At 40.6% G+C, this 15,210-nt stretch overlaps 1 protein-coding gene across 5 annotated transcripts in view; it reads left to right on the top strand.

Moving 5' to 3' along the window:
* CUNH11orf53 (chromosome unknown C11orf53 homolog) overlaps positions 1-15,210 on the top strand; it is a 42,441-nt gene that overhangs the window by 17,509 nt on the left and 9,722 nt on the right. The window contains exon 1 of one of the 5 annotated variants that reach the window (XM_031344682.1): positions 194-310. The exons of 3 other annotated variants lie outside the window; for them this stretch is intronic. The gene's annotated coding sequence lies outside the window, so the exon portion shown is untranslated. Of the gene's footprint in view, positions 1-193; positions 311-9,558; positions 9,589-15,210 lie in introns of those variants that run through there. One more of the 5 variants, XM_031344681.1, reaches the window with a different exon arrangement.

Genomic DNA, 15,210 nt, shown 5'->3' with positions numbered 1-15,210 from the left:
TTGGATTATGCTGCCTTGAAGTATGCATAAAATAAATGTAAAACAAAAGTTACTTTCACATGGTGAGATCCTTCAATGCCAACTCCGGGTGTTTGCTTCTCAAATATTAGTTATTACACCTCTGCTCCCTTTCCACCCAGTCCTAAGTCCTTCTACTTCAATCCGTTGCTTAAATCTCTGTCAAGGACATTCAGGATACAGTCATATCTTGGTTAATGATTTGTCCTAATCATTTTTCGGGTGAAAACAGTGTGAGTAGAGGAACGAAGCCTGGCAGTGAACCAAACGTAGAAGAAACCCTGAACAGCAGGTAAACGGGTGCCATCGAGTGATCTTTATGGCCTGGAGTCATTGAAAATGTTTGATCTTTGATGAGAGAGGTATGAGAAACGCTAACTACAGGACAGGTGTCCAGTGGCAGGCTCAGTTTGGGGACTACCTTTGCAATAGGTCCACAATGGTAGGTTTGTTTAGTTCCCTGCCCAGGTGTCACTTTGCTCTGCCAATCACATGCACACTCCCTTACCCACGGAATATAAACCTGTGACATCCAGATCTGTGATTTGCATCTGTATTTCCTTCGAAATAGTAGGAGGGAAAAATACGTAGCAGGGAAACCATATATTTTATTATCTTAAAAGTTTCTTTGACTACCCTGAGACTTCTCTTCTGCCCCCAGAGCAGCATGGCTGTTGCCTGGGCCTTCACTGTGGCTCTGTAAAGTTAATTGCATTCTCCTTTCTCAGCCTTGATGTCTTTGTCAACAATTTGAGTTGAAACATCTCCTAAGACTGTGCTCTTCTCAACATCCAATTTTATTTGTATTTGTCTGTCTCTATGGGTGCACATTTATCTTATACTTATTTGTGTGGGTTCACATGTGGGAGTATGCATGCATGTGTGCATACATATGTGTACAGAGTCTACCGGGCAACCTCAAATGTGATTTAAGAGCTCTGTGAGACTGTTTCTCACTAGGTCAGAACTCACCAATTGTGCAAAGCTGACTGTGCAGGGTGTGATAGATAACTGTCAGTCTTTACTACCCCAACTGTGGGATTACAAACTCCTATCACCGTGCCCAGAGTTTTACATGAGGACTGCAGGATTAGATTCAAGACCTTCTGGTTTCAGGATAAGTACTTTACCGATTAAGCCATCTCCCCAAGCCTAGTATTCATTTCAAAGTAAGTTATAGTTTATGTATTTGAGATTTACAACATGATGCTATGAGATAACATGTAGCTAGTGAATTAGTTACCACAGCGAAACATCTTAACACATATACACAGATGGATACACACACAGACACACACACATGCACACCCATACACACAGGTATCATTCTATACAGTTACTCTCCTGTCACAAGAGCTATTACAATGTATTTCTACTGCAAAGGTCCCTGACAGTACAATTTTATGAACTTCCTCCCCTGTACCTGACATCAGGCCTTTTGACCAATTCTGCATATTTCCACCTTTGAACTACAGCTCAGGATTTCATTTTGAAGACTGAAACCTTAAAAAGTTTATCCTCTTCCTTCAGCCTCTTTATTTTGGTTATTAATTTTCACATGTTCTCATCTCACTATTTAGCATTTAAAACAGATGTCTGAGGCTAAGGAGATGGCTCAGTGGCTCAGTGGGTAAAGTGCTTTCTGAGTATTCTTGAGGACTTCAGTTTGTATCCCATCCACCCAAGTAAAATCTGGGCATGGTAGTGTCCACTCATACCTCAGGGCTGGGGCCAGGGAGGGAGGAAAGAGCATGCAGATTGCAGAGGCTCATTGGACAACTAGTACCAGAAGAGATGCTATCTCGATGATGATGATGATGATGATGATGATGATGATGATGATGATGATGATGATGATGATAAAGTAGAGGAGCTGAGGAAATGGCTCAGTGATTAACAGCTTGCTATACAAGCATAAGAACCAGCATTCCTATGCTCTGAACTCATAAGTGCCAGGTAGGTGTAGCTGCTACCCATTCATTCAAGGCTCAGAGGGCCAAAGTAGGAGGCCCCTAAACCAAGCTGACTATAAGGATTAGCTGTGTTTTTGAGACCTAGGTTTTGGGTTGGATTAAGATACCCTGCCTCCATGAGTATGGTAGAAGTACAAAAGATGGTTCCTATCAAACTCAGGCCTCCACATGCAAGTGTACGCTCTCCAACACAGGAGTGCCCACATGCCCGCAAACATGCACACAAACACACATGACACACCCACACACATGGAAAGAAAGAAAGAGAGAGACATAAACAGAGAGACAGAGAGAGGGAGAGAGACAGAGAAACAGAGACAGAGAGAGGAAGAAACAGGAACAGAGACAGGGAGAAAGAGAGAGGCCTAAAAATCAATCTCTGGCCTCCACACATACATGCACAGATAATCACACCACGGATAGGTGTGAGTGCGCACCTACAGCACACCATAGACTAATAAAGACATAAATCTGAATCTGAGTCTTACAGGAAAACTATGGCGGGGAATTTGGATGGCTCACCAGCAACACCTCAATCCACACACAGGCCAACTCTGCCATCTACAAACACTTGGCTAATGTCGCCTAATCTTTCCTTAAACCTCACCAAGGTCACCATAAAGGTCATATTTAATATTTTCCAAGGGTACAACATATCATAGGTACTCAATAAGTGCAGTTCCTATTAAGAACCTCCTGTATGTGAGGCACTATGCAGATGAGAATTCAAGGCCCTATGAGAAATCCCTTGCCCTGAGATCACACAGATCTGTGGTAGGGGAAGGAACCATCTTTGAAGAAGAAAATTAAAATAGCAAAATGGCTTTGTTCCGAGCACCTCGGTGAACATCGTGTGGGCTCAGACGGAGACACGCAGGGACAGGGTGGGCAGAGAGCACTCCACGGAGGAGGGTGTGCCTTCAGCTAGAGTTTGAGGGAAGACAACAGGATGCACGAAGGGGACAAAGGTCAAGGGGAAGGAGAGGTCTTCAGTCTGTCACATGACATAGGGGAAACATCTTGCCTGCAGAGTGGAGGGGTGAGCCAGAGGGCTGAAGGACAGCTCTTTTAAACTCCTGTCTAGCCCTGACTGAGACACTTTCTCAGACATCCCCTTGGATCCCTGAGATGGCATTTTCAGCTTTAACCTTTATTGCACTATGCTATAACTGTTTGCTGTCCTAAATCTCCCCCAGTTAACTAACATCTGGCTACTTTCTGCTTGTCCCTTCTGAATGAGTGGCAGAGTGGCTGAACAGCCAGGATCTTCTCTTTCAGAATTATGGACTCTGGCTCACACTCCATCCATGGAGATGGTCCTGATTTCTGAGTCTCAGTTTCATCCCATAGACATGGGGACAGCAATAGCCACCATAGACAGTAATATGAGTGAAATTAGGTTATGTCTGCAGAGCACCTGGTATATCACGTGATGCATCCTGGGCACTCAGTATGCAGTGGCTTTTATGGATTTTATAACAGCTGACACCTGGCACCACTTGATAAGTACCAGAGAAAATAAGTGCCAACCTCAGCCAGATGCACACTAGATTATGGGGTGTTCTGAGAGCAGGCCTGCCTGGGAGTGGCTACCTCCACCCTCGTTACTACCATATCTAATATAATAGAAACATGTCAAGCCTCTAACTTTGTAGGTTAGAAAAAATGACATATTCTGAGTGAATGAAACAGAAAAGTGGCAGATGTGAGGATCTTTTCATAAAATGGAGTTTATTTTGTTGCATGGGATTATTTTTAATTGATTTAACTGAATAATTATACATATTTGTAATACAGTGTGATATTAAATATACATGTGCAATGTATAATCAACAGTGTACCTGGTATACCCATCCCCTCCAGTACTGGCCATGTCTTCATTTAGCTGTATAGGATACATGGTCAGTTACCAGCCAGAGCTTGATTCTAATGTGCAAAGAGACTTTCAGTGTGCCTCTTCTACTCAGATGCACTCTTCCATTAATCATGCTCTCTCCCTCCCTTCTTGCCACACACACCTCTGCTGGCCCTTCCTAGCTTCTGCTACTCACTCTAGGAGATGACTCTGTAAAGGTTGCAGATGTCATGGAGAACAAGCCTGTTTTGTTTAACATAATGTACCAGTTCCATCTGGGCTGCCACAATTAGAGCTTTCCTCCTTTGTGTAGCTGAATAGCATCCCATTGTGTATATCACCTCCTCTCCAGCCACCGCTGGGTAGCTCAGGTCACTCCTTGTCTTAAAAGCAACAAGCTTAATTGGACACTGAGCCAATGTTTGTCACCCTCTTCCCTCCTGTGGGTCAAGACAGTTGAACGTCTAATTTAACAGCTACAGCTGAGATATCCCAATTGCTTCATTCTGCCATGTCAAGTAGCCCAAACCTTAGCTACTCTCAAATAAGGATTTGACTTATTCATCATAAACTCTATTTTATGAAAAGCCTTGCTTCAGACAGCAGGAAGAAGATAAAAACCAGGAAGTTCTAGCAGCTTCCTGACCTGACAGGACTTCCTGAAGCTGCTCCTCCTCTGAGAGACTCTTGTGAGAGGTGGACAGGGGAGAGAATCAGAGCTCCCCGCAGCTCAGGGTACCCTCCCTTCCCTGCTGGCTAGAGTTGCTTCTCCTTAACTCAACAGATTTCCTCAGACCTCAAAGCATGTCCTACCCACACTCTACCACACACACACACACACACACACACTCACACACACACAGAGACACACTCACACACACTCACACACACTCACACACACACTCCACACACTCACACACTCACACACTCACACACACTCACATACACACACACACACTCAGACTCACATACACACACTCACATACACACTCTCACACACTCACACACACTCACACACACTCACACACACACCAAGCTCCAATTCCTAACCTCTGAGGCCAATCTTAAGCAAAAAAGTAAATCCTCTTTCCTCAAATTATACTGAAGTTTTAAAAGTTGGATTTGTAAGAAATATGGAAAAACAGAAAAATCACATAAAGCACAAAAATAATCACCTGATCTACAAACAGCCTGACCCTAAGATTAATATCTGGACAAGGACGGGCATGGGTGGTACAATTGTATTGACTTTTATCTTTCTCTCAATAATAATAATAATAATAATAATAATAATAATAATAATAATAATAACAGTTGGCCATATCTGTTTATCCCAACACTGGAGAGATGGAGTCAGGAGAATCAGGAGTTCAAGGTTGTCTTCAGCTGCATCATGAATTAAAAGCTGCATGAGACCCTGTCTCAAACACTAATCATAATAGCTGTTATTAACTGCTGAGCTCTGAAATAGAGACTTTATAAATATCCCCATTTCTGTATTTTAAGATATATTAAGTTATCAACAAGAGCTCAGCAGCCTCCAAAGGAAATCAGGTGGGAGAATGAAGAATCAGGTAGAAAGCTACAGAGCTTACATTTGGACTCAGATTTATGGATTTTTTTTTTCATCTGATTGGTGTGCTGCTACTATGCATATGTTTTTAAAACTGGATCTCATGTAGCTCAGGCTAGTCTCAAATTCACTATGTAGCTGAAGATGAGTGACACTCTGCTATCCCTCCCCCCACCTCCAGAGTACTGTGATTACAGGTGTGGACCCCCCATGCCTGGTTTTTGTTGCTCTAACATCAAACCTAGGAGAGGTTTTTTTGGTTTTGGTTTTGGGTTTTTTTGTTTTTTTGTTTGTTTGTTTGTTTGTTTGTTTTTGGTACATGTTAGACTAGAATTCAACCAACTGAGCTACATCTTCAACTATATTGACTATACTGATTTCTTAAATGTATATATCCATACCAAAGTGGGACAAGGCTTGGAGTCACCACTAATTTTCAGGTCTTCATACCAAGCTTCAGACTCCATATATAAAATGATGGAGTCCAGTTATGTCTTATACCTCCCAATATCCACATATGATTTTCATGCTTATCCTCGCAACAGGTATGTAGACTATCCAGGGAATGCCCCACCAAGCCCAAGACTCTCCTTTCCTACAGACTCCAATATATCCAATATTATAGAAATATATAATATATATATAGAAATATATTTCTTTTAGAAACTAGACTCCCCGAAGTTCTCATGTCTTTCAACAATTTTCTCTAGTTCAATTTCAAAATCTGCTGCTAACGAGCAGTCCACACTCATCATCCCTCTCCCCCCCAGACCACCAGATCTCACAGGTCTCTCCACAACCCTACCCAGTGTATGAGACCTCTGATCCAGAATCCTCTCATGTCACACATGGACATTGAAGAAGCTTCTCTTCCATTCTCTTAAAAATCCATAAACTTCCTCTCTCTTGAAAATCCCTAGGGCTCACACAACCCATTTCTCTCTATTTTTTTTCTCTTCTGTCCTCTGCAGCCTCTTGTGGCTGCCACTCTGATTTGAGGGGTTAATATGGCTCCTACTTTCTCAAGTGGACAAAGAAGACACGTAAGCTTCATTCCCAGGATCAATTCTCACTAGAGGGGAGATTACTCAACATACTGTCCCTAAAGACTCATCTCTTGATGTTATCTTACTTCCATGGTAATCAGAATTCTCTCATGATTACGCCCATGAAAGAGCCTTACTCCTATTTTGATGTTTGATTAGCATATATTAATTAATTGTACATGAGTTTGTTGTGACATTTTTATACATGTATATTTTTGATCATATCCACCCTATTCTCTTCTCTTGTTTCCCTCTCCCTCCTATTTATTTCCCTCCTTTTCCTAATTAGTCCCCCTTTTTCTTTCATGTCTTTTCCTTTTTGAATGACCCAATGAGTCTCATTAGTGTTTCTTACAGGTGTATAGGGGAGGAATGGCCTATAGGCCCTTAGGCAACTTTTCAATGGTTAGACTACAAAGAAAATGTCTTGTCTTCTCACCTACCAACTATTAATTGTACAGACTCATTAAGATGTCCTCAAGGAAGAGAAGGGACCACTGTGAGCTCATTCCTCCTCCAATCTAGGATGTTGGGAGATTTGTATGGATCTTATGTTGATTCTGTGTGTGTAATCACATTGGATCCTGAAGAGTGTGCCAGTCACTATTGGCCATGCCTGAAAGCCAGTGTTAGAGAAAGAGGAAGCCAGCATCCTTGCACCATACTTTCTCATGGAAATATGGGAAGAGATTGGAGGATAAAGACTACCAATGCTCTCATTCCATGGGATCCTATAGCAAAAGACAAATGGAATCCTTTTCTAATATGGAACTCTAATTTTAATCAAGATACACACACACACACACAGTCGCTAAACTTTGCAGTTTATACATTGCTCTCACTCTGGTCACACTTTAATGATTACACTGACTAGCAGTGGTGGCTGGAAGGAGCAGTGCAAAGAGAAGTTCAGAAGCTGATTATCCACAGTTTAGAAGTGTGGAGTTGATCACAGATTCACAGCTACGATCTAAGAATATAGCAATGTATGAACACCGTTTGAAATCAGGGGCTTCAGACAAAAGTTTCAGACAAAGTGCCCCAAGCTCTGAAGGCGCGAGTGCAAAAAAAAAAAAAAAAAAAAGTCAGGGGCGCGCTGTCAAAGTGTATGAATTGCTAGGATTCCCTTAAATTAACCATTAAACTTACTGTTCACCTCTGCAACTCTCATAGATGGAACCAATCCTATAATAATTTTGGCTTCAGTAAGATTATCTTGTTTGCCTAAGGCACAATGAACTATCATCACATGGCTAATATGTATTTAATAGTTTGCGACTGTTTGGAAGTTTTGTGTTTTCTTATATTTTTATTTTTCCCCTATAATTTTTTTTCTTATATTTTGAGAAACGCCTCACATTTGTTTGGTTACTAAAGCTGTTGAGAAAACTTGAATTTTTAATACATTTACTTCACTTTACCTTACTATTTTTTTCCCTAAATTTCCCACAGAAAAATCCATTTCTTATTCCTCATTAGTTTTCAAGTTCTTAATAGAGGGAATCTACATCTAATCGAAGGGTATCTTCCTCGTACTTTTTCCTTGTTGTCAAGGCATGGTGTTTGGAATGTTGCTCCTTAGTAACTAAGGAAGTCCCTTCATGAGCCCAGAAATGATAATAATAATAATAATAATAATAATAATAATAATAATAATAATAATTTTTTAGAGATTTATTTATTTTTATTTATATGAGTACACTGTAGCTGCCTTCAGACACACACCAAAAGAGGGCATTGGACCCTATTACAGATGGTTGTGAGCCATCATGTGGTTGCTGGGAATTGAACTTAGGACCTCTGGAAGAGCAGTCAGTGTTCTTAACCACTGAGCCACCTCTCCAATTCCCTGCACCCCCGAAAAAACAACATTTTCTGAGCACTTGATGCCTTGTAAATGCAAAATGCCATTGTTTGAATTTAAGGATACACATTCTACAGTTGCTCTTCATTTGAATGAATGCTTTATTTTCTAAGGCTTTCCAGACTGCCCATTGTCTGACTTTAATTAGCCCACTGTCCTGCCCTGTTTGGAGAACTGAACTACACTTCCAGAGTTTTCCATGGTCCCCACCCAGCCACCTGCTCCTGCACAATTGTAGAAAAATTTTAAATAATAATAAAAGCAAGCCTTTCATAGGGAACTTATTTTCTCAGCTGTTCTATTGGTTCTGTGGAATTCTCTTTTTAAATGTCAGGAAATTTTAAATCCTTCCTGTTGGAGAATTCTTTCACGCAGCTTGCAAAAATAATCAGGTTTTACAGCAAAACAACCCTGGCTGGTCCATCTGGTGGGGCTGCAGTTCTGCAATCTCTTCGCTGGCCAAAATGCTTCCCAGTGGCTCTCGCTGCTCTAATGTAGCTGCATAAATACAAACAGCATTTCAAAGGCACACCAAGAGCCAGGGGTATAAAAATATGCTTCATTTTGTAACTTAGGCAACAGCAATCACTTCCTCACAGATGCAGCCTGGACATAATTTTGTGCCAAGCAGGAGAGCTGTTAAAATAAAAATTTTAAGAAACCGTCAAAAAGTTGAAATTCTGGAATCATGTGAGCTTTCTAAGGGGACATAAAATAGCTCATGGCTCAGAAACTGAAGACATTTGGAATCATATTTTTTTTTATCAAATGAGAAATTAACCATGAAGATATAAAGATGACATCCATGTTAATTTTAATTTAATATTAATTAGTTGCCTTAATTACAAAGACAACCTATTGTGCAATTGCCAAAGAGAATACACAGGTAGAAAGTGTAAAGATGATACAGTAGAAATCTGTGGAAGTCTCCCCATACTATACCACTATATTCAGTTTCACATACATTCTTACAGATGTTTGTTGCAACTCCTGGTTAGAACCTAAATTGATGCAATAGGTTAACTGACTTCAAAATGTACCACATATAGCTACACAGGTGATAACAAAGTAAATCTGTGTTTCCATAATTAGTCCCCTTTCCCTCGGAATTTTAACATGGCTTTTGCTCTTGACTCCTCCTCTGTGCTTTTGAAAGCTTTAATCAATCATTCCTTCCATATCAGTGATGGAATCCCTATGGTTGCCTAGGTTACCAAGGGTGACGACACCCACACAGAGTGAGGCTTCGTAAATATAAGGTGAGTGCTCATAAGGATATTTCACCATTCCTTCATCAATTAAACATTATCACGGACCAGATGATCAGACCTGCACAGTGCATCACTAAATTAGATCATGGAAGAACTTAAGGGCCTTTTGATTTTGTAGTGTGGGACGGGGAGATGTGGTAGTCCCTCCGTACACAAGTGTCATTGTGAAAGGAGTCAATGGTGAGCAAAATAGAAAAGGCCCTGGGAACTGTATGGTGGCCAGGACAGGTGGTCAGAACAGCTCTCGGCACCAAGAGGCATGAATCAGCTTTCCTCATACAGCTTCTGAAAGGATGACAAATAAACACAGATGGCGGTGTCACCTGCCAGCCTCCTGGTACCCTCAGCATCAGGTCTTCACTGGACTCCAGAAGCTCCACACTCACTCTGCCAACAACTCGAGAGCCACGGCTTCACCATCAGAGTCCGTGTTCTAGAACAGCACCTTCATGTGGCCACACCACAACTCTGCCAACAACTCTAGACCCATGGCTTCGCCATCAGAGTCCATGTTCTAGAGTAGCACTTTCACCATAAGACTCATTGCCCACTGGTGGACAAAGTCCAAGCTCTTACCACAGCTCAACAGCCCTTTGTGGCCGAGCTCCTGTGTCTTCCTCCATCTCCTCATCACCATTCCCTGTCTTCTCACTTCCTGTTTGCACTCCCACACCTCAGACACACTGTTACAGACATCCCACGCCTTGGTTTTCTCCACAGTGACACGTCCTCCTCCAACTTGTTAGGTGATTTACTTTCATCTTTTCAGACTAGATTCGGGTGCCATCTATATGATGGCATATCAAATCCCATTCTCTCAAGACAGTCAGTCACCCCAACTCTCATCTGTGTCCTCACTTCTCTATCTATACCAAGTTGTGGTAAAACAGATCTAGATTAGAACCCAGGCTGCCATGTGACCTTGAACAGGTCAATCTATAGGCCAGAGGATACCTTATGATATCATCTGAAAGATTAATGGTAAGCACTTGGTGAAAACACTTTGCACGCAGTTTGAAGAGAACACAAACACACCTATAAAAGTTGTCCCTTAAAGTGAATGATACATTCATAATGCTTAACTGGAAGTAGCTACAAGCTGGGCTGGTTCCAGCGGCCTCAACTCTGTTCTCTAAATTCTGCTCTAATTACACCCACACTTGTATAGCTATTGCTCCTATGGATCTATATGCTGACCACAAACCCCGTGTCTTCTTTGTGTTTCTGGAATTACCTCTGTCCTAGAGCACAACAGGCACACAGTATGTTTGTATGGAAGCAATCATAGGAAGTGCCTGCTGCTGATGAGCAGTTGTCTTCAGCTCCTTGCAGAAAAGTCAAGCTTCTCCTCCTCTGGGTTCAGTTCCTAAGCTTCCTCGCACCAGAGAGCTTCCTCGCCCCTTCTCAGACTTCACATTCAAAATCAGGGCACACTAACTAACCTGACTCCTAATCTCCCATCTGTAGAAAGTAGGAACAAGCCATTGTATCTCTTGAGCTACTTTTTCCTGGCTATGTAGCTGCTACTTACTGCTGCATAATAGCCCCTTGGCCTTAGTAGTATAAAACACTGATCATTTCTTACAGTTTTCAGTGTCATCTGAAGCTTCCATTTGCTGTCTCCTGAGGACAACTCATGCAGTTGCATTTAGCTGAGGGCTCAGGTGAAGTGCATGGCCAGAGGTACTCTCCCTTGCCTCTCTGGTACCTGGTGCTGCTGGCTGTTGGAAGGATCACCCCCACTTTCACTTCATGCAATCTCTTGTCCATCTGAAGGCTAGACTCCCTTTCTTATGAGGAAGTAAATGGTAGTGAATGAAACAGCCTTCAAAGCCCCTTGAGGCCTAAAATCTGAAGCTCACAGATCCCTTCGGCCATATTTTATCAGTCAACTTAAACCACAACCCGCTACCCTAAATTCAGGAGTAGATCAGTGAAGCCACTTCCTGGGGTTGGGGGGAACTTCCAAGAAACTGTAGCAGTGTTTTCTTCTCACAGGTGGCAGCTCATCTTTGCAAGTGGCTCCTAATCTGAGCAATTATTTTCTTCTGGCACCTGCAAAGCCCTATGATGATTTTTCACATCCAGGGCAGCCAATGAACTCCATGATTCTGTTGAGGAGCCAGGACACAGGATTTGCTCGATAGGATGTCCTTGAGAACTCGCTAAAGATGCTTGGGAGACTGGAGTCTCATGCTTGGTTCTCTTATTCACTGGCTAGTTGATTGTGGACACACAGCTGCTCCTATGCTCGGTATCTCCTTTAGTGGGCCTGAGACAATATCCACTTTCTAAGGTGGTAATGTGTGAAGCAATTGGCACCTTATAGATGCTCGTACTCATAAGTTCTAGTCGTCATGGAGTGTTTGTCATTAGTTGGATAGCCCAGATACGCAGTCTGTAAGTGAAATGTGTTTCAAAGTTTGAAGAAGTCAGACTTATTAAAAGATGTTTGAGGTAGTGTAGGCACCATATAAAGCATGACATGCATCTGATTTCCACTGATTCTGCAACATATTTACCACATTAACGCACACAATTCTCGATGCCTGTTTTTATTTCCTGCGGGAAGAAAGTATGCCCACCTAACAAGGCTATCCACTTAAAGGTAATGTGCATTGATATCAGCATACCTTTATATTTATTACAAAGTTAGTGGGAAATCATGTGCCCTACAATGGATCTAAATTCAGATAAAACTATGATGTTAGAAAGTTCAATATAATATCATTAGATTGACTTGCCTCCCACGCATGGGTAGGATAATCCTAAGAAACTAAATGTGTTAAGTGTTGCAGATCCCTTGGAGATACCACCTACCCACAAATGGCTATAGTTATTACTCTTGAAGCATCACTATCAATATCTTTAAGTTTAAGAAAATGCTTTAGAAACTTTGTAATTATTTTTAATGGATTTAACAGCTCCAAAGAAACATTATGCCACTGAGAGAGATCTTTCTTCATATATCCCAAAGTATTCCTTCAACTATGTTGGCACCTAAAAATATTATAGGGTCATAAAAATGGCAATAAATGTATTCAAAGGAAACTCCTAATCTTATCACTTTACTACCTTGGTGACCTATTAGTTCAAATTAACTCATTTTCATGGAGGGGCTTTTGGGGCAGCTGTGAGGCTGCTCTGCTAGCTACAGGAAGTTGCAGATCGGCAAATTTCATTCAAATATAAACCTCTAAATTTGGCTACCTGGTATTGCAGGATCCTGTTGTTTGCAGTATGCAAAATAAAAATTATATACCATCTTGCATGGTCAAAAGCTAGGGGCTCTAAAATATTAAATCCGGTGTTATTGATAGGATAAAAAGTCACTGCATGAGTACAATGTATTGAACAAAGAATAAAGGGAGTCAGTGGTGGCCCCTTCCCATGGGGAAGGAAGTTAGTCTGACCCAGGCCATGCTCTCCTAACCTATGAAACCTAAGAATGGGATGGAGAAAAGTAAGGTCCAATTGTTAAATCTGTCTAGTGAAAGCCTCCCCAGTCACGCATGGCTCTTTCTTCTTTGTTCTGTGAGGTGAATTGAAGAGATGTGTATTAGCATTGTTAATTGATATTAATTAATCTGAATAGTCTCTGGCCATAGAAGGAACACATACTAATTTAATAAAAGCAGTCTATAACATGATTTTGGTCCTGTGTTATAAGGCTTCGTTGAAATTTGTTAAAACACATCAAATTGCATACTTAAGATCTAAGAATTTCAGTACATGTAAATGATACCTGACTAAATCTGGCCCCCATTAAGTGAAATATCACTGGAAAAGTCAAGAAAAAAATATCACACACACACACACACACACACACATACATCTCAGAAGTATCCAATGCCATATAATACTTCTATGGGTTTGTAGATGATTATATTATTTCTCTGAATGTCCCTAACTCTCCTTTAAGCTGGATTTTTCTAAAATAGTGGTGTGTTTCTATTTTTAATTAAAGAAATTTGAAGAACTGGGGTCTGAAATCAGAAGTCCTCACTGAGTCTCACTGCTGCACCATGGCAGACCGTAGGAAGAAACTTGCATGTTCCCTCTGTGCCTCAGCTTCACCGTCAATACAATGAGAAAAATGATACTTAACCTTTAGGTTGTTTTAAGACAAAAATCACTAAGCAAACTTTAAATTAGGATTTATAAAAACAAAAATATAAAATGTTAATTAAAAAAAAACCTCAATGTGGGTCTGGAGAGATGATTTAGTCAGTAAAGTGCTTGCCATAAAAACCTGAGGACAAATATTCATCATCCAACCCCCTCCCCCGACAAAACCACAGATACCTTAGCTCACATATATTAACTTCAAAGTAAGGAGTGGGAGAAGACAAAGACAGGAGCATCCCAGGGCTTGCTGGCCCTACAGTTTAGCCGAGTTAGTGAGCTCCTGTCCAATTAGAGACCTTGTTTCAGAAACTTAGGTGGAGAGTAACTGAAGAGGACACCCAACATCAACCTGGGGCCTCCACACACACATATGTGCACACCCAGGATAAGTAAGTACATAAATAAATAAATATTTTTAAGCTTCGTATGTGAGTCAAGCAGCAAATTACAATTGAATAATTAGTAAACCAATAAGATATGAAGAAATCTATACCAATCTCTAAAAGATATGAAGAGACACAAAATCATGGATGTAGGGTAAATGAGGAAGTTGTATAATATATAGGATAAAAGAAAAAGATCCAAGATGTATCTAGGTAGTCTCAGAGGATGTACTAGAGCAAAGTTTAAGGCTGCAGTGGTTCAAAGTGGTCATAACCTGATGAAAGACATGAAACCCCAGAAAAACAAAAACACAAAATGCATCCTATACCAAGCAGAATGAAAAGGAATGTGGTTTACTTCTTGACAATATAAACTGGGTTTGAAGATCCTGGAAGGCAGAAAAAAGCTATATTTTAAAAACAACAAGAAAAGAAAAACAATCTTGTCACACAGAATCACTTCAAGAGCAATAGCAGACTTCTAACTGGAATTGTGGAAGCCAAAGACTGTGGGCTTATCTTTTCAAAGTGCCAAGAAATTAAATACTAAAAAGTTCTTATTGTATGATTGTAAAATCAGAAGTATTATCTTCCTAAAACAAAGTCAAAAGAAATTATTTTTTAGATAAATAAAACCAGAAGTGAGTTACTTTAAAAACACACACACATTTAAGGAATTTTATAGAAAGTTGTTTTTAGAAGGTGAAGTTAATATAGAAAGTCTGGACAAATACTAACCAGAGAAAAGGTAAGCATAGAAGTAAATACAGTAGAGATTGTTTAATATAATAGTAGTGTCTAAATTGCAGTTGCTTGACTTAAAGAATATAACTAACCATAGAAAAATGGTGATGAGAATTAATGTCCTTGGGTTCTTATCTTTCAGTAGGTTTTAGATATTGTTTGCAGGTCTTGTTAAATCTGCATAGTAAAGTTTTATGGGTGGCCATAAAGAATGGTAATAGTGTATAATTCCCACAGTGCAGACAAGATGAAATTACACAGAAGGAAAGAACGCACGAGGCTTCTTTTTGTCAAAGTATAGATAAAATTAACTAGAGTCATAACCGGTAGAGCCTCCCATATTAAAATTGGGCTT

This window comes from Mastomys coucha, unplaced genomic scaffold (assembly GCF_008632895.1).
Source record: "Mastomys coucha isolate ucsf_1 unplaced genomic scaffold, UCSF_Mcou_1 pScaffold23, whole genome shotgun sequence".
Taxonomy (NCBI): Eukaryota; Metazoa; Chordata; class Mammalia; order Rodentia; family Muridae; genus Mastomys; species Mastomys coucha.
The sequence above is the reverse complement of the archived record's forward strand: the minus strand, read 5'-3'. Positions and strand labels throughout refer to the sequence as shown.